This window comes from Triticum aestivum, chromosome 6A (assembly GCF_018294505.1).
Source record: "Triticum aestivum cultivar Chinese Spring chromosome 6A, IWGSC CS RefSeq v2.1, whole genome shotgun sequence".
Classification (NCBI taxonomy): domain Eukaryota; kingdom Viridiplantae; phylum Streptophyta; class Magnoliopsida; order Poales; family Poaceae; genus Triticum; species Triticum aestivum.
The window spans coordinates 235,933,111-235,947,261 of record NC_057809.1 but is presented as its reverse complement, the minus strand read 5'-3'; the positions used below and the strand labels follow the sequence as shown (position 1 = coordinate 235,947,261).

General features: G+C 42.4%; 1 long non-coding RNA gene across 13 annotated transcripts; it reads right to left on the bottom strand.

Moving 5' to 3' along the window:
• Positions 1 to 783: 783 nt before the first annotated feature.
• LOC123127371 (uncharacterized) lies at positions 784 to 12,565 on the bottom strand. 13 transcript variants are annotated; one of them, XR_006462406.1, is made up of 10 exons: positions 12,089 to 12,565; positions 11,637 to 11,692; positions 11,306 to 11,386; positions 5,415 to 6,457; positions 4,246 to 5,307; positions 3,778 to 3,864; positions 2,920 to 3,036; positions 1,890 to 1,972; positions 1,211 to 1,394; positions 784 to 1,041 (listed from the first exon to the last, which is right to left on the bottom strand). It is a non-coding gene; the product is annotated as an uncharacterized lncRNA (long non-coding RNA). The 13 variants fall into 13 exon arrangements; XR_006462403.1 differs by having other exon boundaries at positions 1,211 to 1,972; positions 4,246 to 4,283; positions 5,228 to 5,307; positions 12,089 to 12,562; XR_006462410.1 differs by lacking the exon at positions 2,920 to 3,036 and having other exon boundaries at positions 4,246 to 4,283; positions 5,228 to 5,307; positions 12,089 to 12,561.
• Between the last annotated feature and the right edge of the window lie 1,586 nt (positions 12,566 to 14,151).

Here is a 14,151-nt window from a genome sequence, read left to right as displayed (position 1 = left end):
AATCTCCATAATAAAATTTACTATAACCAGATTCTCCATGAATAATTCAGTTCACTTGTCAAGAGAAAGTAAAAAACTAAATATGTAAAGTATGATTGGAAGATAATAAGAAAAGGGAGCATTAAATATCCCAGGACCAAACTTGCAAGATTTTCAACTCGAAAGCAAACATACCACTTTCAATACCAACTAAAGTACTCCTAATTCCCTATTCTGTTTAGGATAGCCATCAGACCAACCCAAACTGGTGGAGATACAGCAAAGCAGAACATAACCTCTTAAATTATTTGTTATAAGGTTGTGATTCCATGATGTTATATAGTGTGTGATATAAAAGGCTTCTTCGTCATACTCTGAACCCTTGGAAGCCTAATCGTGGCACTGAAAAATTGTTTTGAACTAACATAACTGTTACCAAAGGAAAAATGACCTAGAAGTCCATAAAATTCCTGTTTATTGGTTTACTTTGAATCACAGAAGATTCCAGGTTACGTAAATTCGCATCATAACTGTTTATTCATGAATTTTCAATCTTGGAAAACCTATGTGCCCTGTTCATCTCGGACTTGCACAAAGGTTGTTAGACAGAGGTCTCAAATGTCATTTAATTCACTATGACTTCAACACTCTAAATTTGCTTACGCATGCAATGAACTTGCAACAAAATCTAGCATGATAGAAGCACAAACAATACATCAATGATTTGGACTGTGATACTTGAGATAAATTATATGAGTATTTGATCTATAGCAGATTATTGAAGGATGCAAAGTTTTACTTGCCTGTGAGTGGGCATAGGAGCGACTGGTGAGGAAGTTGAATGGCGCCGCGGTAGCAAATTGTTGCAGCGCCAGGCCGCAACTATATTACTTGTGGAAGCCTCGCAGACAGAGGCGGGCACCTGATCCGCTTCAAACAACGGCATACAACTCCTTTGATAAATTAACCACAGTGAGATAAAGTCATGTACTGGGAATTTACATGATGGATTGATGCTAGGTCAGAACTTGGAAACTGAGCCTCAATGGTTGGAGAGGAACACTGTCGGGAGAGTTGGACAAGCTTGATTAGATCGTAGCTACTAAATTAAACCATCATCAAATAAAATCATGTACTGGAATATATATGTTGGATTTCTAAATTTGAAAACTGAGTTTCAAAGGTTGGAAATGAACACGAGGACAGCTGGACACATTTGATTGGATCATACCTACTAATCAACCACCATTGAATAAAAATCATGGTTCTGGTCTTCTCCTTTTATTTCAAATTAACGTGGGGATGCTTTGGAGTAGGTAGTCATCATAGATATGGAGATAAACAAAAAGTGTGCAACTGATACCAATTTACAGAATGTTTGTAAAGTATCCAATATGACAAATAACTGCAGGGACCTGCAAAATAGAAAATTAAAGTTAATAAAAGTTTTCTACATATAAGTTGTAATTTTATTTAATAATTGAAGTCTTGATTTAATCAGACAAACTACAATGTCCCTAACACTCTGCTTGAACTACACTAATTATGATTTATGAATGAACGGAGATCAATTCCTATTGTGTAGCCGTGAAAAACCATCTCTACTTTTGTAGTGCTCTAGCTCTAGAAAAGCAGTCCATCATAGTTGTACTGATTCTCGTCAGTAACAGCAAAAGCTAATCCCAACCGAAGAGTATAATATAGTTGCCTGAAACCTGCTAGTGCACATCCCCAAATCAACCGTAGCACACCAGTCCCAACTCCCAAGTACTGATCTAGTTTCTCGCTGATTAATCAAGCAATCCTGGTCTCTCTGAAAGATCCTAATCAACCAGCACACCAGTCCACTGATTTAGTTTCTCTGTGATAAATCAAGCAGTCCTAATCTCCCTGAAAAATCCTCAATTAACCTGTTCTCCTTCCTTCCCAGCCACGGCCAAGACTATACTCCTCCTCCTTTCATTGGAGGAACTTTCTCAGCCATGTTATTTATCTACAATCAGAAAAATCAAGGTAAATAATACAGATTTATTTTCTTCAATAGATAGTATAACATGGAACAATCAGATGGACATCAGTTGAGGTGGAGGGTAGTGCAGAGGGGACGGCGAGGTCGACGGAGAATGCAACGTGGTGGCTCTGGTCAAGTAGCGAGCGCGAGCCCTCCCGGGCGACGCATAGCGAGGAGCTCGGGCGCACGGAGGAGAGGAGGAGCTGAGGTGGGCAGCGCCGGATCGGGTAGAGGAGGTGGAGGGCGCGCGGATCCGGGAGGGAGGCGCCGGATCTGGCCGGTGGAGGTCCCGTTGCGGCGTTTGAACCTCCAAGGTGAGCTCGAGAACTGGGCATCCATGGCGCTGGCGTTGAGCTCCAGGAGAGAAGGAGAGACAAGGAGATTAGAGAGAGAGTAGAAAGAGAGAAGGCAGGGGAGCGGCGGCATGACCTGGGTGGTCGCCGGTGGCGGCGGCGGTCGCCGGACGACGCGCGAGGGAGGCCGGGGAGGAGGCGCACGGGAGGAGCTCGGGGTCGAGCGCTCTGTGGGCGCTGGTGGTGGCGGCGGCGGCACTCGGGCCTGGGTGGGCCAGATCTGGGCTCGAAACATTTTCTCACTTTAAAAAGGACCGCGGGTTGAATACCAAAAATCGCAAGGATGGTTTATTATTATTATTAGGGAAAGATATGTTGGGAGAACAGATACTCCATGATGGTGTTATAACTTAGAGGTGTCTTTTTTATGTATCTTCGCATCTGGATTGGATGTAGCTACCTTGTCCTTGTACAATTTAATGGAATGATTTGTGCAGTTTTTAACGGCTAATCCTCATCTATTTTGAGGCATCTAATTCATCCAAATTTTGTCTAATATTTATATGTATTTATTTCAAAATGGATGGACACGGCAACGCACGTCATCAACGGTCTAATGTATATGAAAAGTACGACCTGTCTACTCATACGGTGCTACGATGTGTTCTCGCCATTGGATCTCACATCCAATGGTCAGCCCAGGAGCCCCAGAATATTTTCAGAAAAGCCCTTCAGGAAGCCCATAATCGCGCCCTGGTCCACAACCCACAGATATTAGCCGAGATCACATCATAGCATGGGAGCATTTCAGCTCCCGTATCACCTGATATTTCCTCCTACTCATACCTGTCAATTTCCTCTAACATGGAGCGATGAAAAGAAATTCATGGTTACTTATTTAGTTACGAGCAAGCACACATGACAACAAATTTAATCTCTTAATTAAAAAAATGGGGGGCTTCTATTCTACAATGAGATGTATATACATATTTAAATTTGATGGCATGGAGTTCTATCTGAAACAAAATGTATGTAACAAATATGATCCCCTTTAGTAGGAAAAAGGTATTTTGTTGTTACAATGAAATGTATATACACATTCTAATTTGATGGCGCAAAGTCCCATTCAAAATCATGCCGCTAAAAGCACGTGTATCCTTTTAGTAATCTTCTGTCTGGCCAAGCACACACGCCAAGAATTTATTGTCTATAATGAAATGTATATACACATTCTAATTTGATATCACAAAGTCCCATTCAAAATCATGAAGCTAAAAGTATGTGTATCTTTTTAGTAAGCTTCTGTCTGGCCAAACACAGACACCAAGAATTTAGACCCTTACGTATAAAAAACATATCTTAAATCAATCGGTTTTATCTTTATAACCACAATCTCAAGGAAAAATAGAACTGCAACAAAATGTAACACAACATTAATCAAGGTTTTCAGTATCACACTGTGGATCATAGCATTGAACAATAAGAAGATATTACATGAGGACCGCATGAAGTGTCGTTAGACAATACAGCTAGACCAACATCGATAAAGACCTCCTGCAAGTACAGCGTCTACCACATTGCCTACAGTGCAAACAAAGAAAAGACAACCATGAGTACTGGTGCAAGCAAGGCACTTATAATAGAGCACCATCAAAGCAGTTCTAGTAATCAGGACAAGGCTAAAGTGCACAGGCGCTATATGGTTTTCTTGTCATGAAGAAACAGAAAAGCTGCCAACGACCAGTGAGAATTAGGATCACTTGTTGTAAAAGAAATCATGTGATGCATAAAAAATGCAAAATAAAATAACAGGCACATGGTAAGAACCGATAAAGCATTGTGTGTCCTCTGTCCTAAAAGAAAGCCAGAATTGCAGGGCCAGCCAAAAGATTATAAGAAAGTGCATGGTATGTTCTCTATCCAGTTTCTACAAAAATATAATAAATCAACCATGAGAAGTACCTTCTGCCTTGTTAGTTTCCTATCATCAAAAGCAGGCACTGAAACGAAGGAAATAAATCTCAGGATGAGCAATAGGAGGGCCAAGCTGGAAAGTTTCTTGCAAATATTGAATTATCCATAAGATTGCATCTCTCCTGTTCTAGTCAATAATATTTTGTATATATCAGTCCTTTCAAAAGCTAGGTATCCAGTCAACTCCTATTGTGTCTCTTTGTATATATCATTGATCTGTTGTATTCTAGATCATTATAAGTATAAAATATTGTTTCAAACATCACAAAAAGGGCAACCTGGTGCATGTAGCTCCCGCTTGCGCAGGGTCCAGGGAAGGGTCCGACCACTTTGGGTCTATAGTACGCAGCCTTTCCCTACATTTCTGTAAGAGGCTGTTTCCAGGACTTGAACCCATGACCTCATGGTCACAAGGCAGCAGCTTTACCACTGCGCCAAGGCTCCCCTTCATTGTTTCAAACATCACAATAGAAAAAAAAAATTGTAGCCACAAAAGGAAGGCCTTACTAACCAAATAAAGATCACGATTTTGAAGTAATGCCAGGGATTTTTCTCTTATATATGCCTTTCAAATTTCTGTGTCTTGAAACCAAATAAGAACCATACCAAAAATATTTATGAATTACTACAACTAATCGGACTACTTTCGTACGAGACTGTAATCAAGAATGATGATGGTAGGTGACCTCATATTATATTTGACTAATAAAATAAATAACATGAACCCTCTCCTGGAGAGGGGGATGGAAAGACACATGGCCTAGAGGAAATATATAAACAACATGAACCCTCTCCTGCATCCATAGCTCTCGTGGCCGCCGTCTCTCACTGCAGTAGTCTCGCTCATCCTCTTTTCTTTTTTCGGTAGCTGCCCACAGCCACAACAACACAAAAAAAACTATCCTTGGGCTAATGAAAATAAACGTGAATACTGAATCTGCTCAATAGTAGAAGAGAGTTCAGTTATCACCTCAGCTCGCCTAGGAAGCAACAACTTCCATTTCCAAAAGAAAAATGACCAGGAAACATAGGCCGCTATTGGTTAGATACCTGCAAATGATTAATTGTTCAAGACTACTTTGGGAACAATCGCTCTGAGCAATAAACAGTAATAAACAGAGAACAAAAAGGAAGAAAATGAAGCTAGGTTTTTTCACCTAAAAGGAATCGTCAACTGCGGCGACAGCATGTGTGCATTTTTCTCCAAATTGCACATGAGCTTTGACTGTAGAGAAGAGATAAAACTTCCGACAAACAAACGAACGTCCAGTTATGATAACCGTGATCTCAGGAAGAGTAAGAAGATGCATCTTATAATCTAGAGTTCAGATATATCAAGAACTCATTTCATCTAACCTCTTTGGAGTTAAACTAAAGAGTCGTTCTTATCCTGTAACATGCTAGTACTTAGTTGCACCTCTCTTACTCCTGACACTATGAACTCCAGTTTATGTGGCGTACTTTATGCATATACAAACGATGTATAAAGCCTGAACATGGCAAAAAAATGCAAGGGATTACCTGAATATATGATACTGCAGTACACCTAATCTTCTAACTGAAATTAAACCTACCACTTCCTGTTCTCAGATTTTAGTTCATTTATAAACTCTGCATTCTACTCATACAAGCATACCACATCTATATTCTGCTATAACCCAAATTATTGTTACCTTACTAAACTCATAACTATTATCAGTTTATAATGGAAATAAAGTACCCTAATGCATCCCCTATTAAATGGCAGTATGAACTGCAGTGTATGTGTGTACTGCTACGCTTACACACATGCTATGAAGCATGGGAACCTGACAAGATAAATGCAAAGGATGCCCAACAGAATTCTTGCTCCATGGCCTTACTTCTATTGTGGTTGCAGAATTCTGTACATACCATGCGTATAAATCCACTGGATGGTCAATTTTTTCACACCCATTCTCAACAAATTCTGTACATACCGAAAATGGTCCAGCAGGGAGCATATTCAAAAAATCTACAGCTCCTTGAAAGAATGCCCTTCTACACAGTAACCAATTAAGCTCATGAAGTTCTTGTGATTTAATATAGACAAACCAGTGGTGTGGAAGTAAAACCATTGGAATAAAATATGCAGTGAATAATGTGTATCTACTCAAGCTGTAGGTAATTCTGAATACTACGGCCCTCAGATCTCGAGAGGCTCGGCATCAGCTGCAATCATCTGCACAACACAAAAATAAAGATCAAACCTTGGCAACAGAAACCACAGGAAACCTGAAATTCTGGACTGAACAAAAAGAGATAAGTTGGGGAGAAATTTAGGTCGCCAGACTGATGAGCTCCTGTATATGCATGATTTTACAAATGTGATACATTGGTGCTGCCTTCAGTTTTGAACGACTCGGAGACCATTCTGATCCCTCTAGCAAACATGTTAACATAACTATATGTGCAATGCATTTCTAAACATTGACCAAAGCATCCATGCACTCAGAACTAAAAGCATCTAATTGTTCTGTTCTAAACTATTTTAATGTCTGCACTTTGGTACAGCTGCAATTTGATGTCATGAACTGAAATATTAAGAAAGTAGAACCTAGAAAGATCTAGAGAAAATGGCTTCTATACCACTGAGACAAGCATCAATTGCTCATTTGCCATCGAACAAAGCTCCAGTGCTCATATACCAGACACAAACGAATTCTAGTGCTTATTTGCCATCGCCGTTAGTCCATCGTCAGAATCTCTACGTTTTCCTGTCAGTCAATCTGAGAATTCCAATTTTACCCTCGTCTTATCTCTTCTCTTAGAATAGAAAAAAAAACAGAAAAATCAATGCACACCACACCACCCGACCAGTTCACGCACGCACACAGCAGCGGCCATGGCGGAACCGCCGCCGCCGCCGCTCCCCCAGCGCATGCCCCTCCTCCCCCTCCCGCTCCCTCAGGCTAACTACTCCTCGAAGGATCCGCCGCTCCCCCAGCCTTTGCCGACGCCGAAGGTTCCGCCGCTCCCCGAGCCCCAGCCTATGGAGGCACCGCCGACGGCGCCGCTCCCCCAGCCCCGGCCTCCGCCGCCTCCCGTCGTGGCCCTGCTTCCCTCCCTCCCGACCTCCGCGGCTTCAACTGCCTTAGCCCAACTAGCAGCGCCGACCTCTCCCCGCGACCATGTCGCGCAGAACCCTAGAGTCGGGGATTCCAGCGATGTGGAGAGCGGGTCAGGGATGTCCACGGTCGAGGCCCTCCAAAAGATCATTCCGTACGTGGGCACACTCGTTGCAGCTCCTCTGCCCCAAGTTTCCAAGCTCCATGAGGACGGCGTGGCTGACGAATGCGGCTCCACCTCTCTCTCTCATATTTGTGCTAGGTAATTTTTCAGTCTATCTATTTTTGCTAAAGTTTTAGATAGGAGCATACAAATATTGACATGGTTTCATCATCCACAGGATGATCCAATCATGTACTTACACGGTAGAGGTGAAGATTTGTGGCGGTGGAACCGAAATCTGTGGGGATTCTACATTTACTTGGGATATTGTTGAGGGTAGTAGCTCAAGATTGAAGGATCTAGTGGCTTCCATTGCTGGAACTTTTCCACTATTTTCAGTGGAGAATATAATTCTTGAGTACGTTGACTCTATTAGTGGCAACAATATTTGTGTGTCAAATGATGAAGAATGCCTGAAAATGTAGTCTTTTCATCAAAATAGAAACGGTAATCTGATCATCAAACAATCTGACCCAAGTGATAGTGTTGATGTGCATTTTACTCCATTGAATCAAACACCATCTATAGCACTGCCTAGTCAAGCAAGTAATGTAAATGATGAAGCTAAAGTATGCCTTATGGATACATATCTTGCAAATCCACATGAAGAATATGAACATGTTGGTGTAGATGAGGAGGACCAATACTCAATTGATAGTGCTGGTTCAGATAGTGATGATGAGCTCGGAGAAAAAAAAGATATACCAAATAGTGAGCATGTAGAGGATAGCAGCGATGACGAGGAGTGGGTTACGGAAGATGCTAGACCAGATGTTATTCCAGAAATAGTGTATGATAAAGAAAACCCACCAATGCATGTTGGTGCAAAGTATCCTAATATTGAAGAGTTTAGGTTGGCAATTGCTACATATGCCATAAAGAAAGAGTTTGATTTTCAAGTTGACAAAAGTGAGCCTACACGATTCAGGGCTCATTGTCGCGAGTCTAAAGATTGCACATGGAGAATTCATGTTGGGACGTTGGATGATGGAGAAACTATGGAGGTATATATTTTAGTTAGTTGCATACTCTAGCTGTTATTAAATGGAGTTGACTCTATTTTCTTACCCATTACAATTTACTGCAGGTCAAGGTTCATTTGGAGAAGCACACATGTGCTAGTACAAAGAAAAAAAAGGAGCAGCATAATGCTTCAAAGGCATGGGTGTGTGAGAAAGTCATAGACTGGATAAAAGAAGATCCTAGTGTTCGCCCAAAGGAGTTACAGAGGAGGCTACATGACAAGTACAAGATCGAGATCAGTTATACAAAAGTATTCAGGGGCAAAGGGCTAGCAATGGCTAAGTTGTTTGGTGATTGGGATGAGTCTTTTGACAAGCTGTATGCCTGGAAAGCGGAGGTTGAGAAGAGGTCTCCTGGAAGCATAGTTGCGATTGACCACATGGAGTATGATCAGAAAAAGTATTTTATACGGATGTTTGTTGGATTGAAGCCTCTCTGCGATGGATTCTTGGCTGGATGCAGACCTTACTTGGCGATAGACAACACTCATTTGACAGGCAAGTATAGAGGCCAGTTAGCTACTGCTTGTGCTATTGATGGGCACAATTGGCTATACCCTGTAGCATATGGAGTTATTGATGCGGAAACTACTGAAAGTTGGGTGTGGTTTATGGAGAAGCTTCGTGAGGCTATTGGCTCTCCCCCTGGCCTAGCCATATGTTCAGATGCAGGTAAAGGGATTGACACTGCAATTGAAAAGGTGTTTGAGTATGCAGAACATAGGGAATGCATGCGACACTTGGTTGTGAACTTCAAAAAAAAGTTTCATGGCAAAGTTTTTGATGATCATTTGTGGCCAGCTGCTTATTCATGGACTCCTCGCGCTTTTGACTATCACATGGCAGCCATAGAGCAGAAAAGGGCTGCTGCAATTACATACTTAAAGAAGTACCACAGCAGGCTATGGTCAAGGAGCAAATATTCATGTTCCTCAAAAGTGGATTATGTGACAAATAATTTGGCCGAGTGTTTCAACAACTGGATCCACAAGCACAAAGGTTTAATGTTGTTTCAGCTCATGGACAAGATCAAGAGGAAGATTACCGTTAAGCATGAGAAGAGGAGAAGGGTTGCTAGGAAATTGCAAGGTCGACGTATACTTCCAAGTGTCATGAATGAGCTGAATGAAAAAAGTAGGGGGCTAGACATTGAATATGAGAGAATAGATGACATGATTGCAGAGGTTGCCGAGTGTGCTGCGCTGGGTGGCAAGCGCCACATTACTGATCTATCAAATAGGACATGCACATGCCGGGCATTTCAAGTCTCTGGGAAGCCTTGCAAACATGCAATCAGCTTTATTACTGGAATTAGGGGAGTCACCATAGCAGATTTTGTTGATGACTATTACAGCGTTGCCAAGTTCACTGCAGCTTATGCCCATGTTCTTCCTGGCCTGACCGACATGTCTCAATGGCCAAGTGTGAACAAAGATTTCATTTTGAATCTCCCAATCCTTAGGAGGGCCCCTGGGAGGCCAAAAGTACAGAGGCATAAAAGTGGTGCCGAGAATAGCAAGGGCAAGGGAAATAAAGGCCAGCACCAATGTCCAATTTGCAAGGCCTATGGACATAGATGGCAAAGCTGTAAAGATGCTGCTCCGGAAGCACTAGCTGCCTATGCTGAAGTAGCAAAGCAAAAAAGGTAGTGCTTGCTTCAATATTACTGTTTTCATCATACTCTTGTCCTAATGATGCTAATATGTGAAACTAATGCAGGGACAAAAGAAAGAAAAAACCCATTACAAAGGTTGTTCTTCCATGTTCAATTGAAACTGAAACTGCACTGCCTCTACTTCTATGTCCGAGTGATGCAATTGAAGACAATGTCGCCAAGTCGAAATCATCAAAGACTACCTCCAAATCTACAAGGTATGAAAGCTGCACCATCTTCAATGAAATGTTTCTTTTACAATGTGTAAGTTAGCAACGTATATTCTGCGAGGATCATCATAGTATGTAATCTGATGTTTTAATGTAGATCAAAGGCCATATCTGTTGCGCCTGACAGCCCTGCAATGGGCACTCGAAGCAGGAGGAGTGTTGCACCTGACAGCCCTGCAATGAGCACTCGAAGCAAGAAGAAGCTGAAACTGTGATATTCAGCAAAATTTCACATATTATTTACATATCGCAACTCTTCATGTCTAATTTATCTATAGACTTTGCTTATGTGAACAACCTACTCTCGGTTGTGGTCTTTTGGTAGGGATGGAAACTTGAGTTTACTTATGCATGACTGAATTTGGTGTTTGCTGAATGGTTTCTAAATGATGTGAACTTTGATGAGTAATATTCTGTAGCTGAAGTATATATATGCTGATACTATTATCTGTGCACTGTTGTTTTGCTGAAATGCTGAAATTACAGGCAAAATGCTGTCAGTTTATTCCTAGATATGTTCTCCCATTGTTGCTTATTTGCCACTGAGGGCAAACAAGTCATTTTGGCCTCTGAAAACAGTGAGCTAACATTGTTCTAACAGCCAGTGGCATATGAGCACTAGAATTCGTTTGTTACTGGTATATGAGCACTGGAGCTTTGTTCGATGGCAAATGAGCAGTTGATGCTTGTCTCGGTGGTATAGAAGCCATTTTCTCAAAGATCTAACATGCATACACAACAAATCTGTAGCAAAACCATACTTTTGACATATAAGACAGGATCATTTTTTCATGTACTGTATATTAGTGCATTACTTATACAACAGATATGAAATTAAGTGGAAGTCGGTAGAAATCAACAGAAGTGGACAACAAAAATCAGCAGCCCATCACCTTGCAATATAGAACATACTTCCATCGACCATCATACCGCTAAACAACAAGACGCATCGGCCATCCACTTGAATTATTATTCTACAACAAAAAAAGCACAACTAGAGCACCAATTAGAAGGGTTCCTGCACACCAGTCAATGGTCTATATGGCAACAAAAATAAATCATCTAGCCATTCATCAGGTAGATGGTGTGTGAAATCCATAATGACAAATCAGCAAAACTACTCGGGAAAGTCCATTGATAGCTAGAGAACATGGTCCAACACAAACCATATCACCAAAATGCAAGCGCAAACTTGATTGGATTCGCAAGAGGGATGGAATTCACCTTGGTCTTCTTCAACTCTTCAGCTAAAATTGTTCTTCGTCTCTTCTTTCACAGATCTGCACACATCATGTGTAGAAAACCCACATATTAGGGAACTAAAATGTGAATGAGCTATGTATATTTGCTAACTAATAATTTTATTTCTTCTCAGTATTTATTTTCGAACAAGCACAATAATTTACAGTGTGCATGAACGTTCATACACCCAGCAAGAAATCTTAGAAGAACAAAATAAAAATCTGGATGCCTAGTAGTTGGAATAAAAGTTCCTCTCTCTCCCTCTCCCTCTCCCTCTCTCTCTCTCTCTCTCTCTCTCTCTCTCTCTCTCTCTCCCTCTCTCTCTCTCTCCCCCTCCCTCCCTCCCTCTCTCCCTCCCTCCCTCCCTCCCTCTCCCTCCCTCTCTCACACACAAACATGCATCAGACAAGACGTACAAAGAGATAGAAGAGTACCTATGCTTTCTTGGTCCTTCCTACCTTGGATGCTTCAAACTGTGCTGAATTCATGGTAGGCATCGGGCTGGGCAGGACGGATTGGAAAATGGCGCACCTGTTCCTCACCATGAAACACCTCGGCCAACCCATGGTGCCCAGCCGTGGCCACACTCCCATGCTCGAGTTGCCTTCCACCAGGAAGAGGACATGCGTGTGTGCTCGTCCGCCAGCGCTGCTTGCGATTGACACCCTCCGTCCATGGCGGATGAGCTGGCCGCCGGCGACAGAGAAGAGGGAGGTGGAGTGGCGGCAACCGCTGACAAGGGAGGTGGGGAGGGAGGGGAGACCGAGAGGGAGGGTTGCGGCGGCTGTGGGAATGGAGGAGAAAAGGGGCTAGGGTTTGTGCGGGGGCGGCTGAGGTGAGGCGGCTGAGGTGAGACAAGGATGGGATTGGGTGCGCGCGCGTGGAGGGGATTGGCCAAATCCTCATGCACCTGGATCAGTCACAGGCTAGATAGAACTAGGGACTGTATTCTACATCCGCATGAAATCTAATTCGCTTTCAGTCATATTTTTCAGCCAACTAAAGGAGGACAAATGTCACATGTCTCTTGTCCCACGTTTCCCTGTTCTTTCTTTCTGCCCTGCAAATCACTTCTTCCTGTCCCGCAAATCGCTTCTAAACAGGCCCATACACCAAACTATAAACGGGTCCACACCCCAAACTATTCAAACCCATACGGAAAGCAGCTAAAAGGGTTAAAAGCTAACAAAAGGTGGAGTAAGCTAATTACAGGAGGATGAAAAGGACCAAAACTAATGACATCTAACCACACAGCCAAATAACACTCCGAGCACTAAAATATTGAAAAATTACAGTTGCTGCTGTGAATCAACTATACAAAGGGCTTACACTAATAATACCATTAATGATTACAATGTAAAAACCATGGAAATGCACAGTAATTCCACTAAAAATACACTGTAATTCCAGTACAAATGCCACTTGCAAATACAGAGCAAAAATCCACTAAGAGTACATTGTAACCCCATTAAGACTTACGGTGTAAATTTCACTATAATTTCACTAATAATTATAGTGCAAAAAACCACAGAAAATGCACAGTAATTCCACTAAAAATACACTGTAATTCCAGTAAAAATGCCACTTGCAAATGCAGAGCAAAAATCATGTAAACCCACTAAGACTTACAGTGTAAATTCCACTATAATTCCACTAATAATTACAGTGTAAAAACCATGGAAAATGCACAGTAATTCAAGTAAAAATACACAATAATTACACTAAAAATGCCACCTGCAAATACAGAGCAAAAATTCCCCCTCCCCTCCCGCTCCCTCCCTCTCTCTCTCTCTCTCTCTCTCTCTCTCTCCCTCCCTGTCGTGGTTCTAAGTCTGACAGTGATGTAGGGGGTAAGTATGGAGAGGCAAGATCTTAGTTGTGGAGAAGTTGTAAGCACGCAAGGTTTACGAGTTCGGGCCCTTCTCGGAGGAAGTAATAGCCCTACGTCTCGGAGCCCGGAGGCGGTCGACTTGATTATGTGAGTATGAGTTACAGAGGTGCGAACCCTTGTCTCGGAGGAGGGGGTGGCTTATATAGAGTGCGCCAGGACCCCGGCCAGCCCACGTTACAAAGGGTTCAATGTACATTAAGGCAGGGCGTTACTGGTAACGCTAGTAATAAAGTGCTATGATGACCATAAAAGCTATTTAATGACCGACCGTTAGCGTGCGGAGTGACTTTAGGTCTCCTGGCCGTCGAGTGGTTGGATCTTGGTCGAGTGATTGCTTCTTGGTCGAGTGTCTTCGAGTCTGTCGAGTGGAACACCTCCAAGTCGATTGAAAGGTGATTTCTTCTAGAGATGTCCTTGGGTAGGGCAGTTAGGACAGGTCCATGACCCTACCCTAGGTACATAGCTTCATCATTAGCCCCCGAATGGATTGAGGTTTGAGTGGGGAAGGAGTTGAGGACCTCTCCGACTCGTTTTTCATGCCGTGAGCATATCTTGTTCCGGATCAACGGACCTGAGTGATGACAGCAACTTCCTTTTCAGTCGCCT